The sequence below is a fragment of the Schistocerca piceifrons genome, chromosome 3, assembly GCF_021461385.2.
Source record: "Schistocerca piceifrons isolate TAMUIC-IGC-003096 chromosome 3, iqSchPice1.1, whole genome shotgun sequence".
Classification (NCBI taxonomy): Eukaryota; Metazoa; Arthropoda; class Insecta; order Orthoptera; family Acrididae; genus Schistocerca; species Schistocerca piceifrons.
In genome coordinates this window covers 468988106-469012734 of record NC_060140.1, presented here as the reverse complement: position 1 = coordinate 469012734, position 24629 = coordinate 468988106, and the positions used below count along the sequence as shown (strand labels likewise).

Sequence of the window (24629 nt, the reverse complement as noted above, 5' to 3'; positions counted from 1 at the left end):
GTGCCATGGACGCAGATCAGTGGGAGCAGCATTAATGCTATGTAGAACATTCATTGGTCTTCCATGGAACCTGCTGTAGTAATCGAAGCCGCTATTACCGTTGTAAACTACGCGAATATTACTGTGGACCACCTACATCCCTTCATTTTTGATGTCTTTGCTGATGGCGATGGCATCTTCCAGCAGGACAACTCTGCAGGTACCAAGGCTATAACCGAACTACGGTGGCTTGAGGAGTATGATGGTGAACTCACATTGATGACTTGGTCACCAGGTTTGCCTAATCTGAACCCGATGGAATACATCTGGGACGCTTTCGGGCCCCAGCTGCGCACCCGCAAACCACTCGCCAGTAACGCATGGAAATTCTGCGACCTATTCGTAGATATCAGGTGCCACATACCTCTGGAAAAGTACCAACGCCTTGTCGAATCCATACCGCACGGAATCGTTGCTGTATTGCGCTCCAAAAGACTTTTAGGGTGGGGAGTTTCGAGTTATACAGTATATTCTCTTTATTTTATTTCTTAGTAACTTACATAAGGATACTGGGTTCCTCTGTGGTCCCTGTAGACTTGTGGATTGGTGTTAGTCCTTCTTAAAACTCTTATCAAGTGTGTGGTTGCCAGAGAGGATATCAAAGTGAGACGGTGAAATTCCTAGCCAGGGGCTTCTGCTATGATTGTTCATGGAATTCGATATCTATGCCATCGTTGTGGCATTGCCCTGCCAACAGCTTCTATTTGTGCCACGACGCCTCAGCTGGCGTCGATTTTGGTGAATAGTCGCTGGGCATGTTCCCTGTTTTGCTCCGCTAGGTACTTCTCCCCTTGATACTTCTCCCCTAGTTCTTCGTGAAGGTATCTCGTTCTCGTCCATAGCGGAGAACGCAGTGTCTACCGCAGGCATTTATTTTCTAAGGGCTGTAGCGTTTTGGAGGGGCAAGTAGCCCTCATGATGTTTCTCCATATAATAGCGCCTTGTAAGACGAAGTTATTGGTTTAAATCTTTATTGATGAAGAATGGGATGAGTGCTTGGATCATTGTTGTACAGTTCTGCTTGCATTCAGCGATATGCTTGCTAAATCTAAGACCTTTGTTAAGGGTGATTGGTAGGTATTTTACTTCGTTGGATCACGGGATCCTCTGATTTAAGAGTTACAATTGGTGTCTCACCACTAGCTTCTTTTTCGTGAAGAGAACAGCCGCCGTAGGGTTGAGGGTAATTTTATTAAGCTTCGCCCAGCCTTGTGATATCCATCTGACGTTGCATGCTTGTGATCAACTATGGGATGTTCCTGTCTGTCGTTAGGAACACCGTGCCGTCGGCGTAGAGCCTTGTGCTTCAGTGTTCCACGATTGGCATATCGTTGATGTACATGTTAAACAGGAGCGGAGAGAACACAGAATCGTGTGGTACCCTTGCTGAGGTGACTTTTTGTTGAGATTCTTTATCTTAAATTTGGACAATTAGTCTCTAATCTGCAGAAAGTTGTCCACCATCTTGATATAGCAGTCAGTAAGAGATGTTTGATCGCACAAATCCGTTTTAGAAGCACTCCTTCCAACACTTTCCCCAGAGTTGAAAGGAGGCTGATCAGTCGGTAATTTTCAGGTTGCGTTAAGCCTTTCACCCTGTTGAGAATGGAGATAGTTTTCACTGTGTTACAAGCTCTCAGAAAATACTCGTGGAAGCCACAGCTATTGATGATTCGGGTAAGTAACACCAGGGGTTTCCGTGGGAGGTGTTTTAAATCAGTGTTGGTAATCGAATCTTTCTCAGGTGCTAAATGGTTCAAATGGTTCTGAGCATTATGCGACTTAACTTCTGAGGTCATCAGTCGCCTAGAACTAGAACTAATTAATCCTAACTAACCTAAGGACATCACACACATCCATATCTAAGGCAGGATTCGAACTTGCGACCGTAGCGGTCGCCCGGTTCCAGACTGTAGCGCCTAGAACCGCACGGCCACTCCAGCCGGCTTTCTCAGGTGCTGACGTGTTTGTTAGTTTGATGATGTTTCGTATCTCCACTGGGGTGGTTAAGACAGGTCGACTTGTTGTAGCTGTGGCCCTAAACTCCTAGATCCGATGACAGATTCGCTCTTCTTTTCGGCGGATTTCGTTGTATAGTTGTCATTTGATTTTCATAGACGTTGGCGTAGAGCTCTGCTTGGCCGAGTTCGTCATAAGTCCATCAGGGCCCCTAATGGCTCATTTCGGTTGTCTCGGTTGGCGGAGGTTACGAAAAATCTGCTATTCCTCTTTGGTGTGAGGCAGGAAACTTGACATCCGGTCTTCCCATAGTTATTCCGTCCCTTTCGTGCCCTTCGATGGAGTTAACGGGAGAGGCGTCTGCTGGTGTTGCGTTGGGTCTTGAGTTCATCGAATAGCGATGGGAAGGTCTCAAATTGGGGTTACGGGAGGAGAAATTCTGTAGACGCAGTCACTCTCTGAATCTTCTTCGTGAGGACTTCCACCGTGATGCTAATTTCGGCGATGCAGTTAACATTTTACGTGAGCCTGATGTTATTCTTCAGGTAACTTTCGAACTGGAACCAGTTTACAGTCCGTGAGCTGTTAGGCCTCTGTCTTTTATTATACCCAGTACCGGCTGGTGGCCAGATGACAAGTCGTTAACAGTGCTTAGTTGGAGGTTGGGGTTCGTGTTTTTCACCACCATAATGTCAAGTTAAGTTCTTGACCTCAAATTCGGATATGTGCGTCGTTTCTCTCAGTCCCAAGACGGTAATGTTCAGTTCATCTTCCAGTTCCAGTAATTGTTGGCGTTTATTGTTGATGTTTCTGGAATGACTAGTACAATGTTTTGTGTCAAGGTCGCCGCCAAAGTACGACATTATCAAGGGCGTCAAAGACAATATGGAGATAGTTAGGCATTACTTCCTTATTAGAGCTGATGTATCCTGCTACCAATCTGACATTGCCACTTACGGTATGTAGTCGCTTCCAACGTTTGTAGTGGGTGTCGAATACTGTTCTTGACAGAACAGGCGTGTCTCCTCCTCTCTGTCCCCTTTTAGCAGCCCGATACACTTCCATATTTCGTATTCTGAACGTAGCCAGTTCCTTCAGGTGTCTCTCTGACGTGGAAAGAGTGCCTAGCGGATGTCTGTCGATAAATTAATTTATTTCTCATCTTTTGGTACGGACGCCGTTAGCGTTCCAGATGCAAATCTGGAGGTGTCTGGTACTGTTTCTGTGCTCTATTTTAAGGCTGTGCAAGGGCTATGATAATTCCCTCTACCAGAGTGAGGATTACTATATCTGGTGCAGTTGGGTGAGCAGTGACGCAATATCAGATATTGCTGGTGTAAGCGTTCTCACCACATCGGCGTTGGGGCAGCAGACGAGATTTTGTCCGTCCTTGGTGATAGGACTTCTGCTTACGTATTTCGTCGCCTCATGGTGTCACGAAGCTGTTGGTCTGGCTGCATTGGCGTCCTCTTTGGTACCGATACAAATGGTTCCCGTTGAGGTTTGGTAGGAGGTGGTAAACGCCATTCCCCATGCGATGCGGCTGGTTTCTTTTGTGTAGGGCATATTGTTGTTGATTTGACTTTGTATTTTTTCAGGAGCGCTTGCTTCCGCCGTTAGACGCCAGATGGTCTTCCGGACAATTGGCGCACTTTCCTTTTTCCGTTCTGGGCTTTTGACGGTGCTTGGTCACATGATCTTCGCCGCATTGTACTCGGCGTGGAGGCATTTCGCTATAACTGGCAGTGTGCTCAAATCTTTGGCCTTTTCTGCAGTGATTTGACCCGTCCTTTGGCTCGTAATTATCAAATCTGATTTTCGTGTAAAGTAAATATGACATCGTAGGTTTATGAACCATCCTTTGATGGACACAGATAGGTATGAGATCCTTTTGTTTTGGGTGCTCCCACTTTTGTGTTGGTGGACCGTGGCATTGGAATATCTACTTCAAAGAATTCTTACTGCACTTCCCCGCAGCCACAGATGCTGGTAGCTTTTTTATGATTTTCAGTTCCTTGTTTTCAGCTGGTTGGGGAATAAAATAATGTAGCTGGTAAGTCTCAAAAAATTTTATGGCCTTCCTTTGATCGTCAAACGTATCAAAATGGTACTTCACTCTACCGCCTTAGAATAGAGCCTTCACATTGCCAGTAAGTTTCTGCTTACGAGCTTTATTCAGTTCGGTATACTTCTCTGTGAAGCATATTGTAATTGGCGGCATCCTTGGATGCTTGGTGTTGGCTGGCTGGCTTGAAGCATTGGCTATGTCCGGCTGCTGGTTCCCTCGACTTGAGGCGTTATCGGCGCAAAACGGTTACTTGTCAGTATCGTGTCTGGCCTGCGTTTAACAGGGTTTTCCTCTTCTCGTTGGCTGCATTTTGGCTGCCGTTTCTGTCTGACAGGGATAAAGTCTTCCTGGTGTGTGATATCTTCTTCCACAAAAAGTGGTGAGTGCTATCTTCTTCCACAAGAGGCATTTAGAGGCCATAGTCGCCGTCGGATACTGGCTGGAAACCAATGGCTCAATGTTCGATCTCGTGGTACTACTAGTCCTTCACCAATGTAAGGTACCACTTTGTGTAGGATGGGTGGTAAATTCGCCTCTGGCTTGTGTAGGTGGTTCAGAATAAGCCACTGACGCCGATAATAATTCAGCCTCGTCGTCACTGAGCACTTAGAGGTGCTGACATAGTTGTACTTGGACTGAGTTAGAACTTGCCGCTGTGATTGGGAAGATTTTATGTTGACTATGCTACAAATATGGCACCATTCTTATCCATTATCTATCAGAGATCATTGGAGCAGCGGAAAGATATACGGGACTGGAAGAAGGCCCAGGTCATAGCAATCTATAAAAAGCGTAGAAAATCGGATGCACATAATTACCGGACAATTTCACTGACATCGATTTGTTGTAGAATAATGGAACGTATTTTGTGTTCAGACTGTGGGAAGCTCATCTGCAGAAACCATCACGGTTTTAGGAAACAGCGGTCATGCGAGACACAGCTAGCCCTCTTTGTGCATGATATACAACAGGCCCTAGATACCGGCTCCCATACTGATGCCATATTTCTCGACTTTCGAAAGTTCCCCACTGTCGCTTGCTCCAAAAAGTGCGCGCTTACGGACTGTCCAATGACATATGAGGTTGGATAGATAGTTTTCTAACAGACAGGGAGCAGTATGTCGTCCTGAACGGGGTGATTTCAATAGAAAAAAAGCGTAACATCAGATGTGCCCCAGGGTACTGTAATAGGTCCGCTGCTTTTTACGATTTACATAAACTATCTGGTTGATGGTATTGACAGCGGCATGAGACTTTTTGCCGATGATGCTGTAGTGTACAGGAAAGTAGTATCACACGAAAGTTGCGAACAAATCAATGAGGATTTGCAGGAAATAAATGAGTGGTGTAATAACTGGCAGTTATCTCTCAATATTAGTAAGTGTAACCTACGGTCTATAACAAGGCGAAAATCCCCATTAATATAAGAGTACAAAATAAATGCCCAGTCTTTGGAAGCGGTAACATCCGTCAAGTATCTGGGTGTGACTATTCGAAATGATCTCAAATGGAATGATCAGATTGCACAGGTAACGAGCAAGACGATCTCTAGGTTATGGTTATTTGTGGAATCCTGTAGAATCCTTCAACGAAGGAAATAGCTTACAATACGTTAGTTCGTCCAGTATTTACGTATTGTTCGTCTGTATAGGACCCTTACCGGTTGGGTCTGATTAAAGAGATTGAGAACGTCCAAAGAAGAGCGGCAATATTCGTGACTGGTGCATTTAGCCATCGCGAGAGCGTTACAAATCTCATAGATAGTTTGAAGTGGAACACACTTGCAGATAGATGGCGCGCTAAGCGAAAGGGGCTGCTTATTAAATTCCGAAATCCGATCTTTGCCGAGGATGTAGAGCATATATTATTATCACCAACTTTCAAATCGCGCAATGATCACCATTCAAAGATAAGGGAAATTAGGCGTCCAGACAGTCGTTTTCCCCTCGCGCGATTGCAACGGACTGGGGGAAATATGACTTACTGTGCCCTCCGCCACACACCGCTTGATGGCTAGCGGAGTATACATGTAGATGTAGATTGGTCTTGCTCCGTCCATATGTTGTGGCCGCTCGTAAGTCGTGTCCGTAGCTGTGGTCGTCATAACGAAAGTTCCTCCTCCCGGGGCCTTCGTCGTCCTAAGAGGAGCGGCCAATGGGGCCGGCGGAAGGCAAGCCCCGGCGATCGGCCGGTTCCTGCGCGGCGGAGGCAGCCGCCTGGCCAAATACGTCTTGGAGCTGGCGTGTGTCCATTCTTCTCCGTTGTCAAGCGAATACCTATGTCTGCACTGCGGCATCACCCCTTGTACGACCAACAGTTCTTTGTGCTTGCTGTGATTTTAACTGGGCCTGCGCTGGATCCCATGACGTGTTCAGTTGCTATCCTGTGTCCCTGTTACGCAAATTATCGACCCGCAAATTTCTACTGCTTCTGTAATAACGCTGTCCCAGTACGAATGCGTCGACGCCAGAATTTTTTGTTTTCCGTACGATTTCCGGTACTGGGGCAATGCACGGCCATTGCAGATACCTGTGGCTGGCCCAGACGTGGGTGTCGTCGATGTTCTTTACATCTATCCTCCAAAGTGCGGTTAGTTTGTAGGTGGAAGAAACCTTACACATACCAGGACTTCTTAAACCAAGATCATCTTTCACTGAGCCTAAAAGAGCTCTGGGTTTCGTTGGCGGAAGGAAGACTTTGTTTCTCCAGTTATCTTCCTGTTTCCGAACAAACGCCTACGACGTATGACAAGATGACCATTCCGCTTGTTCTTCACGTTCTTCCCGCTAGTCACTTTGTCTAGCACGCGCCTCACGTAAGGCACGGCGAATCTCCCGTTCAGAGTATCCGTTCTCTAAAAATACGGCACGGAGGTGGTGTAACTCGTCAGATAAGTTGTCAGGATCCGATATGGGTCGTTCTCTGCGGACCAACGTCCTAAGAACGCAACTTCGTGTGTTGGATGGTGACGGCTGGTGGCCTGTAAGTATAAGTCCGTGTGTGCAGATTTACGATACACAGCGTTGCCCAAGGTGCCATCTTATTTTTCTCCGCACCAACACATCCAGTAACGGTAGTCTGCCGTTTCTCTCCATCTATATCTTACTGATGAGGTTCGGATGAAGAGAGTTTAGGTGTTGCAAAGATGACTCCAGCGACGTAGTGCCGTGGTGCCAGACGAAGAAGGTGTTATCCACATATCTCTGGAGGACAGATGTGTCCAACATCGACGAACCCCACGCCTGGACCAGCCAGAGGAATCTTCAATCGCCTGGCATTGCCTAAGTACTGGACATTGTATGGAATACCAAAACACCAAAATTGTCATTGACCTCTTCGTACTGGGACAACGTTATTAAAGAAGCAGTGAAAATTCGCAGCTAGATTAATTTGCTTAACAGGGACACAGGATACCAACTCAGCACGGCATGTGATCCAGCGCTGACCATGTTACAATCACGGGGAACACAAAGAAGAACTGTTGGTCTTATGAGGGACACGCCAGCACGGTGACGTATTCCAGCGGCAGGTGCCTCCCGACAGAGCGGGACTACGACAGAGCAGTTTATGACTGACAGCCTTGCGAGCGCGTTCGTCGACCAACGCTACCGATCTTCACATTTGCGCTATTTGTCAGCGAAATATGACGCGTTCAGGCCAGCGCTGTTTTCTCTGACCGACATAAATAGGAGGCTTCGGTCACAACCTGACAAGAACGGGTTGGAGTCCAGTAGTGTTTGGCACGTTTTCTTGCAATTGTGCGTGTGGATCTTTCATTACGTTACGGGTATTCTCTATGGCGTTGAGTTGTCGTTTCATACGACGTGATTCGTTACTGCCATTTTAGGCGTTATTTTTGGTGTGCGTCTTTTCCGGCGTTGTTGTAGATACCACCCTGTTACAGCCAGGGTTTCTTATGAATAAAGCCCGGCCATCGAAGCCGCTGCAAGGTGACTCGTCCGCCGCCCCGTGTGGCAATGTGGTGCCTATCGAGTAGCGTGCTGCCAGTGGTGCTCATACTACCACCTCCCAACAGGCTAAGGACTGCGCGCGACCTGCCGACCGCGCCAAGTCTCCGGGCACCTGAGGCACTGACACCGATCGCAGTGCGCCTGTCCCACACCCCCGTATGCGGGACCGCTCATCGTCGTCGTCGTCTGACAGTTCACCTCGTCGCCTGGTGATTGACCTCTCACCCGACGGTTGTCCTTCCCAGTGGAATCAGTCACCTGCTGTAACTCACCTCTACCTGGACACCCTTCTTCGCGTTGCTTCGTCCAATTCCTCTCACCAACTGGATGGGCCTTCTGAGGCCGTCACCTCTGTCCGATCACGCCGTCACTATACCTCCTACCACTCGTCCGCACATGCTCGTCACAGCGGCGGTGGCTCCGGCTCGGATGCCTCCCTTCCAGGGTAAGCCGCACCTGCTTCAGCCGAGGACGTGGGTCCCGCTGCTGATCACTCTTCGCAGGCTGCACCATCAGCCCCACCAACACACCACCAATGTGCCGCCCCACCGAGTGGTGCTGCACCTACACTGTCTAGCTGGCCTGACGGGCCTGCTGAGGACTTCACTACTGTCGGTCCACCCCATCACTGAAAATCCCAACGCGGTCGTCGCGGTGATGGTGATTCCGAATCTGACACGCCCTCTCGAGGGGAAGCTGCACCCAATGATGCCGTGGACGTGGGTCCTGATCCTGGTCCCGCTTCTCAGGCTCCATCGTCTGCACTGCCAAAGAAGGAGAAAATTCGTCCAATTGTGGTATACCATCCAAAAAATTACCTAAAGCTGAACGCTGAACTGCAACGCCTCATCAGTGGCCAACTGCGGGTTGTCTTTCAGAAAGACTGTGTCCCATACCTTCTTGATAGCAAAGAAGACGACCTTGCTATCCTTGACTTCATCATATCATAGGAAATGCCTTACTACACTCACCAAGATTTTGGTGACAGGAAGACAGAAATTGTCATTAAAGACTTGCCACCTGAAGCTATGGAAGTGGATGTCAGGAGCGAACTGCTCCATCTCAACTTTGCAGACCCTTTGGTCCATCAATACAGCAAAAGGGACCCTGAGACCCACAGGTTAATCCCACTGTCCACACATGTGGTCTCCCTCTCTAGAAGGGATGATATTGAAGGGATCTACCAAATCTGGTACCTTCTGAGCGTTAAAGTGCACATTGAATCGGATGAAGCCACACTGGGCCCTCCATTCATCATAGCTGCCAGCACTTGCACCACACTGCTAATTACTGTTCCTTGCCATAGCAGTGTGCCAAGTGTGCTGGACTGCATGTGTTGGAGACATGCACCCTCCCAGCCTCAGAGAAGCCCACCTGTGCCAGATGTCAGGGAACTTCTCGTGACCCCCACCAGCTGGCATCCCGGAAGGGTTGTCCTGTATATCAAAAGGCGCTAAAGTCTTCCTCCATCGAATTGGCTGCCTCCACCCCCAAGAGACCTCACCCATTTCCCCCTCCTCTGGGGTCAACCTGAGGTCCCTCCTATGGTGGATGTTCAGACTCTAACTGCAATTGCAACAAAAGAGCCCCTTTCAGTTCTGTCCCATATGCCCACCTTTTCTGATGTGGCTCGGTCTCCTGTATCTGTTTCCTGTGGAAGCCACTAATTATCACCAAACAAAACCACCAGCTGCAGCATCCTCACAATGACCTGCTGAAGTGGCTCAACCTATTGGGATGGTATCTCCTCCACCTGCGCCAACTCCTGTGCCTGCTCATCGCAGGGTCCAGCGACCCACCTGGGAAATACCCCCAGCTGTGGAGGCCGACACATCCTTTTGGAACGACATGTGAGAAACCCTGCAGGTTGTCTCCTTTTTCACGAGACCCCACATCAGGTGGTTATTCGTGACACGGCTCAAAAAATCCGTTGGTCTGAGGATGGGCTCATGAAGGTCATCGACCTGGTTGAAGGGCTCAGTCACATCTTAATATAATGGCAGATCGCCCACCACATGACCACCATCCCCCTAGGGATCTCGTCATATGCATCCTTAATGCCAATAGTATCAAGAGCATGAAGACAGAACTGAACACCTTCATTCATGACTACCATCTGGATATTCTCGTTGTTACTGAAACACACCTTAAGCCAACCGACGAGTTTCGCCCTTCAACATGGTCTGCTATCAGACTGACTGGCTCAATCGCTGTGGTAGAGGCACAGCTGTGTTCCTCCATAAGGCTTTGGTCCACAACAAAGAGGCTCTTCAGCCACTGGACTGCATAGTGGCCACAGCTGTCACTGTCTCCACCTGCCTTGGGGCCATCACATTTGCTGCAGATTATTTGAGCCCTAACCAACCACTCCTTGAGGCCAACCTCTGCAAGCTGACATCATTTGACAAGCTAATCATTGGGGCTGATCTCAATGCCAAACAACCAGTGTGGCATTCTTGTGTCACCAATTCCAAGGGTCTCCTCCTCCTTGAGCTAGAAGATACCTTGGCCCTGTCTGTCTATGGTCCTCACACTCCTACACACATACCAGTCTGCTCCAACTGCCAACCGGATGTTTTAGATGTGGCCAATTTTAAAAAACGTTGCTGCACAGTTTTCCTTGGAAACAGTACATGACCTAACTTCTTACCATGACCCAGTCCTTCTACACCTTACCGGTGTTGCATTGTCTTTTGACGTCTGTTCTACTGTCACAGTTACTGATTGGGACAAATTTGCACAGGTCCTCAACAACAGCACCTAGACCTGATGACTCCTGACAATCTTGTATGTGCAGTTGGCTACCATACCTCAAAACTCCAGCAAGGGCTCTAACCCCACTGCATGATTTACTACCACTTTTGCATGAACTGAAAATCCAGAAGAACTGCTACTGCCACCAGTGGAAACAATACCATGACCCTCAGAACAAGCATCGCCTGAAGCATCTCCAACAGGAGTTCGGTCGCCTCTTAGCGGATTGAAAATGAGAACAGTGGGAGGATAGGATGTCCACCTTTCTCCTCCAGCATAAATTGGACTGGGCTGTCGTCCAAGCCCTGCCTTGTACCTCCTTGCAGAACCACCACCCCATCCAGATGGAAGCTGGTCTCACCTATGATACCCACCGTGTGGTGGAAATCTTGGCTGATGCATTTGAAGCCCAAACCCAACTGCTCGTCCTGGACCCCACACCAGATGAACTCCAGAATGACCAAGATATCCTGAGGGTTGTCGCCACCTTCCGAAACAGGCCACCTCTTATGGCCCCTCGCCTTATGTCCACAGTGGAAGTGCTCTGAATCCTCCAGAGGAAACGAGGTAATTCGACCCCTGGTCTGGGTGGGATCGTCAGCAAACATCTCCATCAGCTACTGTGTAAGCCCCTGATCCTATTTAACAGGATATTGAGTGGCCTTTTCTCTCTGCAGTGGAAACAGGAAAAGCTTATTTGGACCCCGAAGCCTTCTAACGACCCTATGGTCCATACCAACAACAGACTCATCAACCTTTTGAACACCATGGTGAAGGTCCTGGAGTCTCTCAGACTCCACCTCATTTCCCAGCCTCTGGCATCAGCCGGGATGATCCGTCCTGATGAGTTTGAGTTTACCTCCCACCTGTCCGCTGAACTGCAAGTTCTCCAGATCATGGAGCACATCAGCAAGGGTTTTAATTCCAGCATGTCGACAGCAGCAGTCTTCTTGGATGTGCAGAATGCTTATGATAAGATTTGGCAGGACAACCTGGTGTATAAGATGCTGACGCAAATGCCCATCCCTGACATCTATGTTAAGATTGTGGATGATTTCCTTCACCAGAGTACCTTCCTCATTGCTCAGTTGGGAAAGCGCTCTAGTGCATTCCACATGTCGATGGGTACTCCTCATGGCTCTGTGCTGTCCCATGTTCTTTTTAATGTCCATGTCAATGATATGCCCATCATCCGTCACTGTCATTTGGCGCAATACGCCGATGACACAGCACTTTATACAACCAGCTGCGATCCTGATCAACTCATTCTCGCCTCCAAAGGCATGTGGACGCAACAGTCACCTGGTGTCGCTCCAATAACATGGCCCTTAATGCCGCCAGAGCTATGGCAATGTACGAGTGTTTCACAAAACGGCGCCCTATGCCACAACATCTCAGTCTTGGGGGTCTGGGTCCCATGTGACCAAGCTGCCAAGTACCTTGTGGTCTGGTTGGATAAGAAACTTTTCTTCCACTGCCACGCTGAATACATGACCCATAAAGGGTTAAAGTTGACAAAGGCCTTGTACCCGCTCTTCTCCAGCTGTGAACTGAATTTAGATACCAAGCTTCGGCTATATCACTCCGTTTTCCTACCCTCAGTAACATATGGTTCCTCTGTGTGGGTCACGATTAGTAAGTCCCAAATGCTGACTCTCCAGTGCCTACAGAATAAAGTTCTCGGGTAGAGTCTTCACGCTCCTCCGCACACCAGGATTGTCACTCTGCACGAGGAGACAAATACGGCCCTTCTCAAGACGACCATTTGCCGTACGGCTATACAGTAAAGTGGATGCCCTCCGTGAGACGGTCGCAGGACTACAAACCATCGGCACCACAGTTCCGCGGTGCTGGCACTGACACCCTGTTCCACCCACTATCCTGGATGACTCGGATTCGGGCTATGATTGAGAATAGGCCCAATACGACCACGTTTTTCTGTCCGTTTTCGTACAGTCACTAGCAATGACCTGTTCGCATCCTACCACTTTTTTCTTTGGCCATAGAGTTGGCGCATTACTGCCCCCCTCCTCTGTACTTCCACCGTCAGAGGGTGGCACGGAACATAAAGTTCCACCGCCACACCTTCAACGTGCTATGCTAAGCTGTTATTCAGCCGTTGCTTTGAGTCTCCTCTCACTTGTCCATCGAAACCGTTGGACCAGATCTGAACCGGTGACGCTGTGTATTAGTAAACTGCACAAAAAAAACCTGAACAGTGGGTTCGCCACTCCTGAAGACATCGTCAGTTGCGCCAACTAAATATTGTGAAATTTTCACAAAGACATCAGACATCTCGCCCGAGAACCAGACCCCATGAAGCCACAGGCCCAAACTGTCAACATCGCATTCTGCAAGCTGCTGGTGGCTCCATAATAGTGTGGACTGTGCTTACGTGGAGAGGTCTGGGTCGTCTGGCCCAGCTATACCGATCTTTGACTGTAATGTTTACATTCCGCTACTCAGACTGTTTGCACAAACAAGGATCAAATTTTTGTGGATGACAATGTACCGTTACACCAGGCCACAGTTGTTCACGATTGGTTTGAAGAACATTCTGGACAGTTCGAGCGAATGATTTGGCTACCCTCAACGCCCAACATAAATCCCATCAATCATTTATGGGACATAACCGAGAGGTCCCGTGCATGAAATCTTGCACTGGCAACACTTCAGAAATTATGGGCGGGTGTAGAGGCAGCATGGCTCAACAGTTCTGTTGTTGTTGTCCATACCTACGTTGAGTTGCCACAGCATGCCGAGAGATATTAAGTGCATCGTACGACTATTGTCATGTCAATGTATAATACACCGCATATAATTGTAAGCAAGTCGTAAAGAAAACGGATACAAAATATTTTTTTATATTTTTATTTATGTACAATAGCTGCAGACATACAATAAACCCGCCGTCTAGTTCAAACGATTGCGAGTCGTGCTGGCACATAATTATACATCAATACTTTGTTACTTTTAATAGGTAGCTTACATTACAATGCGATAACCTTTAAACTTAAAATAACCACTGGAAAGCATGAATGGTGTAATACAATCTTACAGAGAAAGCTAGGCTAATAAAGCCAACATCGACGACACGACCTGGTATCGCACGGACTCCCGTATCGACGAAATACTAACAGGCATCCCTGGCATATGGAAACAACTCAGGGATGAAAACAAAAAAGTCGCCAACTCAGGATGGTATCCCAGTTCTGTCTTACAGAGAGCACTCCTCGGCATTGACCCCTTACTTAGCTTGCATTTATTTCGAATCTCTCGCCCAGCGCAAAATCTCAATGACACGAGAAAAGCGGAGGTGACTCCTGTATAGAAGAGCAAAAGAATCGGCCTGCAGACATATCTTTAGCATCGGTTCGCTGCAGAATCCTTGAACATACACCGAGTTCTAAAATAACAAATTTACATGAGACGGAAAAGCTTCTGTCCACGAATCAGAACGGTTTTAGAAAGTATCGCTCATGTGATATTTAGCTTGCCCTTTTCTCACATAATATTCGCATCCTGCGACCAATTGATGAAGGATAACTGACATTTCCGAAAAGCATTTGACGCGGTGGCCACTGCAGACTGTTAGAGAAGGTACGAGCATGTGGAATAGGTTTCCATATATGTGAGTCGCTCAAAGATGTCGTAAGTAATAAGAGCCCAGGGCACTGTCCTCGACGGCGAGTGTTCACCAGGAGCGTTCATCAGGAGTGCCCCAGGATATGGTAACAGGACTGCAGTTATTTTCTGTACACGCAAATCTGGCGGAAAGTATGGGCAGCAATATGCGGCTGTATGCTGATGATGCTGTGGTGTACGATAGGGTGTTGTCATTGAGTGACTGCAGAAGGTTACAAGATGACTGAGACAAAATTTCTAGCCAGTGTGATGAACGGCAACTCGTTCTAAATGCAGAAAAAATATAAGTTAATGCAGATGAGTGGGATAAACAATCTGGTCATGTTCGAATACAGCATTAGTAGGCTGCTGTTTGACACAGTCACGTCATTCAGATATCTGGGTGTAACGCTACAAACTGATAGGAAATGGAATGAGCAAGTGACGATTGTGGTAGAGAAGACGGTTTATTGTGAGAATATTGGGAAGGTGTGGTTCACTCAGTAAGAAGACTGGACATAGGACGCTATGGTGACCTCTTCTTGAGTACCGCTAGAGTATTTGGGATCCGCAGCAGGTCAGATTAAAACACATAAAAGCAACTCAGAGGCGGGCTGCTAGATTTGTTACTGGTAGGTTCGAACAGCACACAGGTATTACAGTGATGCTACGGGAACTCAAATGGGAATACCTGGAGGGAAGCAACACTTTTTTCGAGAAACACTATTAACAAAATTTAGAGAATGAGCGTCTGAAGCAGACTGCAGAATGATTATATTGCCGCCAATGTAGATTTTGCGTAAGGACGACGAGGATATAAGAAGTTAGGGCTTATACGGAGGTGTAGGAGACTGTCATTTTCCCCTCGTTCTATTTGCGAGTGGAACAGGAAAGGGAATGACTAGAGTGACCGGCATGAAAGTAAAGTCCTCAAGGTCACGGCCGCTGCCTGCGGCCAGCAGGGGCTGCAGGCCGTGATTCGCCCGCCTCTCGGCTTTGTTGCCATGTAGGTACCATTAGCGGGGCGGTAGGTCAGAGCAGCCGAAAGCTCAGTGTTACCGTGCTATATCGAGTGTTCACGCCTGATCTCAGGGTCTTATTGTGTTTAGAAAGGTGCTTTGACGTGTGTTCGGTGGTGAACAACAATGCAGGAGCAACAGCGTACTTGTAGTACTCCTCTGGTCGGTGTGCACAAAGGGCGGAAAGACAATCATAAACAATCGATAATTATCAAATCGAATGTACTCAAGTTTTATACTGATCTCGCCGACAATGAAGAAGCCAGGAATAACTTAAATTCTGCGCAAATTCATAAACTTACTGCTAAAGCGTGTTGTGTCTCCAAGTCAACTGTAGGCCATGTTAGCAAATATGTGTCATTGGCAGGATCTACAGACATGAATGAGTGTTTCGATTCTCCAAGAAAGGGCTACAAGCGTGAACGGAAATCAAACGACTTTGACGATTATAACAAAGAGCTAGTGCGTAGAACTGTATTTGGATATTACGATAGAGGAGAGTATCCAACGGCTAAAGAAATACAGGCTGACCTCCGTCAAAAAATTAATTACTCGGGCTCAGAGACCTTCGTTCTTCGTCTTCTCAGCTCCCTTGGTTTCCAATTGAAGAAGATTAATGACCGACAGAAATTCTTAATGGAGCGCAGAGACATTGCAGCAGCAAGACCGAAGTTTTTGTGTACAATGCACTTCTTGTGTGCTGAAGACACCAGGCCTGAAGTGTATTTGGATGAAACTTGGGTTTCACAGAACCACACCAATAAGTATATATGGCACGACTCCAAAGTAAACGGTGGTTTGAAAGTTCCTACCAGTAGAGGTGGCCGATTTATCATCGCCCACGCTGGTTCATGAACCACAGGCATCACACCAGAGGCCAAACTTGTTTTTAGTGGTGGGAGAAGTTCTTGCCAATCTGATTACCTTTCAGAAAGCAATGGAGAAGTTTTTAAGAATTGGATCATTCAACTGTTGTCTGCGCTGGAAGAAGGGTCCATTTATTGATGGATAACGCCAGCTACCACTCCGTTCAGATAGGAAAGTTTCCACGTTCAAATTGGCGCAAGGCAGATATTATGGAACTGTTAAATAGAGAGAATGTTTCATTTTCAGTCGATGAAACGAAGACTGAACTCCTGTCTCAGGAATAAATCGTGGGTGCCAAAAACACTTACGAATTAGATCACCTGACAAACGAAAGGGGACACAAAGTGGTACGTCTACCACCGCATCACTGCCAGTATCATTCCATTGAACTGATATGGGCCCAAGTAAAGGGAAAAGCAGTGAAAACAAATACTACTTTCGAACTTGCTCATGTCGAGAAGGTAACACACGAAGCTCTTGACAATGTTACTCAGCAGGACTGGGAGAGGTGAGTAAAATACGCAGAAGCACTGCAAGAAACTGATTTCTTGAACCAGTGTTTAAGAGACACCATAGTGGAATCTGTGATGATACACCTATCTAAAACAAGCGACAGTGAATATGAAGGCACGGAGCCAGGTAAGTGACGTCTATGTGAAAAGCTGACGATTTAAAAGTTTGTCTATTCATTTCAGTTATAGAGGACATACTGCGAATGCTTGTCCCTTACAGTAGTCGTCTGATAAATTTATCACAAGTGGTGGCGATTAGTTTACTCGACAGTAACTGTCAATTAAAATAAGACTGTAAATTCTGCATTCAATAACAACAGTTTTTTCCTAAAAACCTGAATCGACTGTCTTTACATTCGGATATAACCTTACTGCATCCGCTTTACTTGTACATTCGAAATTTAACTCATTTTTCATAGACGGATTTACTGGTTGTTTCGTAGTAAGGGTAATGCAGTTCATAAAATGACAAAACGTTATGGTGCTTCTGTATCGACCGTATATATAAACAGTTCAGTAACAACAGAACATTCCCAGAACCTATTCTAATTCTCCGAGAAGAACATAGAACTCTACAATATTTGATGACTTTTACAAAAAGCTAGAACGTAGAACTGTATTACTTTGGTATGACAGAGGATAGTATCCGATGTCTAGAGAAATACAGGATAATTTCCGTGATAAAATTGTTTATTCTGGCCAGTCACTTCAATGCACTGTCTTCTCCGCACACTTGGATTTAATTCAGAAACTGTAATGGTTCAAATGGATCTGAGCACTATGGGACTTAACATCTGAGGTCATCAGTACCCTAGAACTTAGAACTGCTTAAACCTAACTAACCTAAGGACATCACACACATCCATGCCCGAGGCAGGATTCGAACCTGCGACCGTAGCGGTCCAGACTGAAGCCCCTGGAACCGCTCGGCCACACCGGCCGGCCCAGAAACTGTAATGATGGACGAAATTTGTAACACAAGACCGGGACATTGCAGCAGTAAGAACGAGATTTTTGTGTACCAAGCACGTATTGAGTGCTGAGAATAATAGGCTTACAGCAAATTTAGATAAAACTTGGCTTTCATAAAACCTTTCGAACAAATATTTTGCTCGACTTCAGTGAAAATATTGGCTTCAAAATAACTAAAATTACTTTTGCGTAGTATATATTGACGTTTTGAGTGATGGATGCAATGACGAAGGATATGTATTAGCAGGCAGTAAAATATTTTCGGGAAAAAGGAATATTCTCGGTCATATTAAAGCGAGCTGTCCGAAAAAAACTCTTGGCGACGGCCTACAACGGCTCGCGGGCTGCTGCGCACGGAATATCGCTGAAGTAATTTGCCTCTGTACGTGATACGACACAATAATGATGTCTGAAATGTTACCAAAAATAATTTTGTAATTTTCTTAACAACTTTCTGGCGGGAAGTTTCTTTGCAGTCCTACAGAACGAAAATTCATGAGCGGCTACATTTTTCGCTACACAGACGGCACAGTTTCACACCTCTTACAATATTTTCTTTTTTATATCATAATACTTCCATGTTTCCGATTCAGTCCAAATATATTAGTGACTCTGTTACTACAGTTATTTTCTTCCAAAGTTTCTTGTAATGTTAGTTTTCATTTTTTTCCTATCAGCTAGTGAGAAATTTCTTTTGGGAAGTACTCCATCATATTCTAGACTAAAAATAGTTGCCCAATATTTTTTTAATTTTTACGAAAATTTGAAATTATCACTGTAAAAAAAAAAACTGGCAATGCTGCAAGACGGCGAGATGACCTAGAAGGCCTATTTTCGTGCCGGCCACGTGGTACGTATGGTGGCTTGCGGCGTACGTATGCGTAGATGCAGATGTAGAAGAGTTCCGTGCCGGCTGCTGTTGAAACGTCCCCTTTGAAAAATTATATACGACTATGCTTAAACTGACACACATCACTTACCTCGCAAAAATCTTGGTTACTCGAACTACTGCAATACAGCGAGTGCCACTACTGCCAGCTAAATAAAAGATTCAAACTACGGAAGGCACTGACTACTGATAGGCATAGTTAGCAAATGAAAGATTTTAATATTGAACAAACAATGTATTTACCTTAATAGTGTTGAAAAATCATAATATACATAGCAGTTCATGACATCCAGTCTTACTAATTTCAAAACTCCGCCATCTCTCTCCCCACATCCACCACTGCTGGCGGCTCACCTCCAACTGCGCAACGCTACGCGCTGTTCACATCCAGCTGCCCAACACTACAATGGCTTACAACAATGCAAACTGGCCACAGACTGCACACAGCACAGCCAGTGATTTTCATACAGAGCGCTACGTAACGTTGCCATTAAAAAAACATAAACAGCCTACTTACACTGTGACCGAGCAGTTCTAGGCGCTTCAGTCCGGAACCGCGCTGCTGCTACGGTCACAGATTCGTATCCTGCCTTGGGCATGGATGTGTGTGATGTCCTTAGGTTAGTTAGGTTTAAGTAGTTCTAAGTTCTAGAGGACTGATGACCTCAGATGTTCCCATAGTGCTTAGAGCCTTTGAACCATTTTGAAGAGTTCCGCAGGTCGTACAAGCACAGGGGGCTGCATCCGTGACCCGGTATAGTGCGACCAGAGAGGAGTTCTAGGGCACATGGTGGCTGAGCAGTCACACCACCGTAAGTACTGCTCGTGGCGTCCCGGAAGTGGCAAACGCGGCTCGCGGCTGGAGTAGGTGGGCCGGAACATCTCTGTTGCTATCTCCAGCTGCGGCATTCTCGGTCACACGTTCTTCCGTTGTTTATGGCGTCGCGGGTCGCAAGTGACGTACGGACAGCGACCGCTCGTGGGAGAACGGACGAGCAGATATCATCGCTATACTGTCCTGGTCGTACTGTTCTGCGTACTGATCCTGTTACTAAAAACCAACTTCGTTACCGCAACGGCAGTACCGCGCCTTTCCTTTGCGAGAAAGATACGTAAAGCGATTTTGAGCAGACTTGAATAGCCGTCGTTGACGCGACGTTGGATCGCCGTGGCCTGTCGTACAATGGCGTCATTTGCGAAGTGTAGACGTATGTTAACGACGTATTTTAAGGGAAATTTCGATAAATTCGTCGCCTGTAGCAGCAGTAACTTCCTTCGTAGCTGATCCACGAGGATATTGTTGTGGTCTTCAGTTCGAAAACTGGTTTGCAGCAGCTCTATCTTGTGCATCTCCATCTCGGCATAACTACGGCGATCTGCATCAGTATCAATCTGTTGACAGTAGAGAAGTCTTACTCTCCGCCGAGTGGTCTAGGACGCCTTGCCACGATTCGCGCGGCTCCTTCCGTTGGAGGACAGAGTCCTCCCTCGGGCATGGGAGTATGTGTTGTCTTTAGCATAAGTTAGTTTAAGTTAGATTAAGTAGTGTGTAAGCGTAGGGACCGATGACTTCAACAGTTTGGTCCCAAAGGAACTCACCACAAAATTCCAGTTTTTTCTTAGTCTCCCTGTACGAAGCCCTCCTCTCCCCCCCCTTTCTACCCTCGACACCCCCCCCCCCCTCCCGCCGGCCATTCATTGACGTCGCAAAAGTTATGGAGACCTCCTAATATCTTTTCGGGCTTACTTTTTCCCGGAGTAGTGCAGCGACTCGAGGTGGCATGGACTCAATAAGGCGTTCGAAGTCCCGTGCAGAAATATTGAGCAATGCTGCCTCTATAGACGTCCATGAATAGCAAAATGTCGCCAAAAAAATGTTCAAATGTGTGTGAAAACTTATGGGACTTAGGGAAATGTTGCCGGTGCAAGATTTTGTGTACGAAATGATCTCTCATTTATTTCCCGTAAATGTTCGATGGCATTCACGTAGGGAGATCTGAGTGCCCAAACCATTCACTCGAACCGTCCAGAAACCAATAGCGAACAATTGCAGCCTGGAAACATAGCGCGTTGTTACCCACAAAGATTCCATCGTTCTCTGCAGCAAATGGTCTCCAGTAGCCCAGCATAATCATTTACATTTAATGACCGGTCTGCACCACACTCGAACCCTACCACTAGCTGTTACCAACTGAAATCGGCACTCTCCTGGCCAGGCCACGGTTTTCCAGTCGTCTAGGATCCAACAAATAACGTCAATAGCCCAGGAGAGGCGCTGCAGGCGATGTCGTGCTGTCAGCTGAGGCACTCGCGTCGGTCGCCTGCTGCCACAGCCCATTTCGCCGCACCGGCCTAACGAGTACGTTGTCATACGTCCCACGTAGATTTCTGCGACTATTTCACGCAGAATTCGTTGTCTGCTAGCACTCACGACTCTAAGCAAACACTGCTGCTCCCGGTAGCTAAGTGAAGGCCGTCGGCCACGTCGTTCCCTGTGGTGAGAGGTAATGCCAGAAATTTGGTATTGTCGGCACACACTTGGCACTATGGATCTCGGAATACTGAATTCTCTAACGCTTCCGAAATGGAATGTCACATGCGTCTAGCTCCAACTACCAATCTGCGTCCAAAATTTGTTAATTCTCGTGCGCCCGTAATCACGTCGGAAACATTTATCACACGAATCATCTGAGCACAAATAACAGCTAAGCCAATTCACTGACCTATTATACCTTTGTGTACGCTGCACTATCGTCATCTGTACACGTGCCTATTGCCATTCCATGGCTTTAATCACCTCGGTATATATCTCCCATTACCAAAGTGATCTACATAAAATTACGGTGGGAATTTAGGAGACGATACACACGCGTTTGGCAAGATTTCTTCAAACTGAAAACCGATATATGTGACAAAATCACAAGTTTTATGTCCGATAATAATTGGTTTTGTACAGGTTGGCCTACTGGGCATCTCAAACCGAAGGTCGCGGTAAGACGGCAAAACAAAACTGATACCTTCACTAATTTTATAGTACATTTTACTATCAAGTACTAGGAAATAAAAGTCTATATTGCAATTACTGACGGTTCTTTGGTTGATATTGACTGTTTTACAGAACAGTCGTTACTCTTGTCTGATACAAAATCCCATATTCCTGAGAAGGTCGACAACAGTTCGTGGCGCTAGTTTTACGCACTCTATTGCTAGCTGGAGGCTTTCTTCATTCCACTGGCCTCTATTTGTAGTCCTTACGAAATTTCTAGACATCTTATACAAAAAAATAAATGTAAAAAAAGTTATTAAGAGTGTGTTTCTTACCCCAAAGAAAATATGGCGTCTGTCGTAGGTACCGTAATGAGATGGAAGTTGGGATACGTGTTCCGATATGACAGCAAACTGGAGGTAACTGGGTCACATATCATCGACGATATAGATAGAGTACTTGGTAAACAAAAGGTTAGAACCGGTAAAAAATATAGAAATCACTACTGTTGTTTTTAAATACATTTGCGATTACTGCAGCGTAAATTTTAATACATACCAGAGTTTTTTCTTTCTCTCAAAGGGGAAAAATATTCGTACCAACTGCACCTACCGCTTGCCGCTCGAGACTTGGACTCAGGGATGCAATGGACCACCGAGTGCTGTGCTTTCGTGACACAGTGAAGTAACACGAGCAAACAGGCATCATACCTTGATTACCATATTCCCCTGATTCACTCTGTTCTTCTGTATCACAGCATTTAAAAAAATTACTAGTCTCTTCTTTCCCCTAACAGGCCACACTCCAGGCAAACAGCTTAAATAAAGACTTCCTAGCTCTTATATTTAGATTCGTTGCTAAGGAATTAGTTTTCTCGGCCACTTTTCTTATTATTTGTCTTTTCTTTTTATTTGTCAGGCTACATTTTATAAACTTGCATCTTTCGTCTATCATCAGTTATATCTCTGCCCAAATACCAAAACTCAACTATTATTTTTAGGGTTTCATTTCCTGGTCTAATTCCCACGACAACACATCATTTAATTCGTTTACATTCCATTATTGTTGTTTTATTTTTGTTGATACTCGTCTTATAATTTCTTTACTGTCTTCTCAGTACACTATCTATTGTTTTCAATTGGTATTCCAAGTCCTAGACTGCTCTCATGAACTTACGAAGTCATCGGCAAATCTCAAACTCTTTACTGCTTTTCCGCTGCTTTACAACTTATTCAATATACATATTACATGAGATCAAGGATAGTCTACAACTCTGTCTCACTCAATTCTCAATTTACTGCTTTCCTTACGTTTCCTTCTTGTCTTATAAAGGCACTCGAGTTTCTATACAAATTGGAGATAACCTTTCGCTCCCCATAATTCTACCCCACCTGAATTTCAAAGAGTGTATTCCAGTCAAAGTCGTCTCTAAATCTGTAAATGCTATAAACGTAGGTTTGCTGTTCAACCTATTTTCTAAGACGAATCGTGGATCAGTATTGTGTAGCATGTTCCCATATTTCTCCGGAACCCAAAGTGATCTTGCCCGACGGCCGGTGCCGGCCGCGGTGGTCTCGCGGTTCTCGGCGCGCAGTCCGGAACCGCGCGACTGCTACGGTTGCAGGTTCGAATCCCGCCTCGGGCATGGATGTGTGTGATGTCCTTAGGTTAGTTAGATTTAAGTAGTTATAACTTCTAGGGGACTGATGACCTCAGAAGTTAAGTCCCATAGTGCTCAGAGCCATTTGAACCGACGGCCGCTGGTAACAATTTTTCTGTTCTTCTCCCAGTATTTCGTGACAGTATTTTACAATCGTGACTTGTTAAACTGATGACTTGGTAATTACAATTAAAATTAACACATTCTGGTTGAAGTCTGAGGGTATTTCACGTATCTTATATGTCTTGCATATTAGATGGAATAATTGTCACGGGTGGACCTCCCAAGGAACTCAGTCCTTTGCTCGGTATTGGGTCTTCCAGTGTTCTGTAAATTTATTCTCGCAGAATCTTATCTCCCATGAAGTCTTCATCACCTTCCTGTCCGATTTCCAAAATATTGTAGTCAGCAACAAATACTGAAACAATATTAAGACAAGAAGCACAGTATACATGTAAAAGTTTAGTCCTATCAAAATCTTCATTTATTGAGTTCTGGATCTGTGGACCTATATAAATTTCATCAATTACGAATGCTAAAATAATAAAATTTGTCAACTAACATTTTCAAGTATGTATACCAAACTGTGGTACTAAAGTTTTCTTTTCAGTTTCAGGACTGATATTATCAGGTATTATTCGACCCGTCCGGATAGCTGAGCGCGTTGATGCGCCTCTTCTGGGTTTCGGCGAGGCGCGCCGCCCCCGCACCGAATCCACCCAGTGGTATGAAGATGGCATCTGTTCTTTCGGACATTTAGGTGTCGGACATGTCCGAAAGAACAGATACCATCTCCACATAGTTAAGGCTAACCGGCCATTGACGTTCTTCTTCTGTGCTGGATGCACACGCATAGCCCGAACTATTACGGGACCCGGTAAGATTATCTGCCGCGAGTGAGTGTAGTGGGCGGGGGCACTACGAATGTAGTGTGTGGACATTAAGTTGGGAATGTGGGCCTCACGGGTAGCGTGCAAGGGATAAATCCCTGCAGTCGCACTATCGTCTGTGCCCTCGGTGGCTCAGATGGATAGAGCGTCTGCCTTGTAAGCAGGAGATCGCGGGTTCGAGTCCCGCTTTAAGCACACATTTTCAACTGTCCCCGTTGATGTATATCAACGCCTGTCGGCAGCTTAGGGTATTGATTTAATTATCATTCCACCCACCGGATTAACTGTTAGGGTCGGTGAGGCGGCCAGCCTCGGTGTGGTTTCAGGGCGGCTTCCCACACCTAACTAGCTGAGTACCGCGCTTGTTCCCACGTCCTGCCTCAGATACACTATGCGCAAATGTTTAGAAAACGACCTCC

At 46.2% G+C, this 24629-nt stretch overlaps 1 non-coding gene across 1 annotated transcript; it reads left to right on the top strand.

Annotated features, from left to right (window-relative positions):
- Positions 1-24336: 24336 nt before the first annotated feature.
- Positions 24337-24405, top strand: Trnat-ugu. The gene has a single exon. It is a non-coding gene; the product is annotated as a tRNA-Thr (tRNA).
- Positions 24406-24629: the final 224 nt, after the last annotated feature.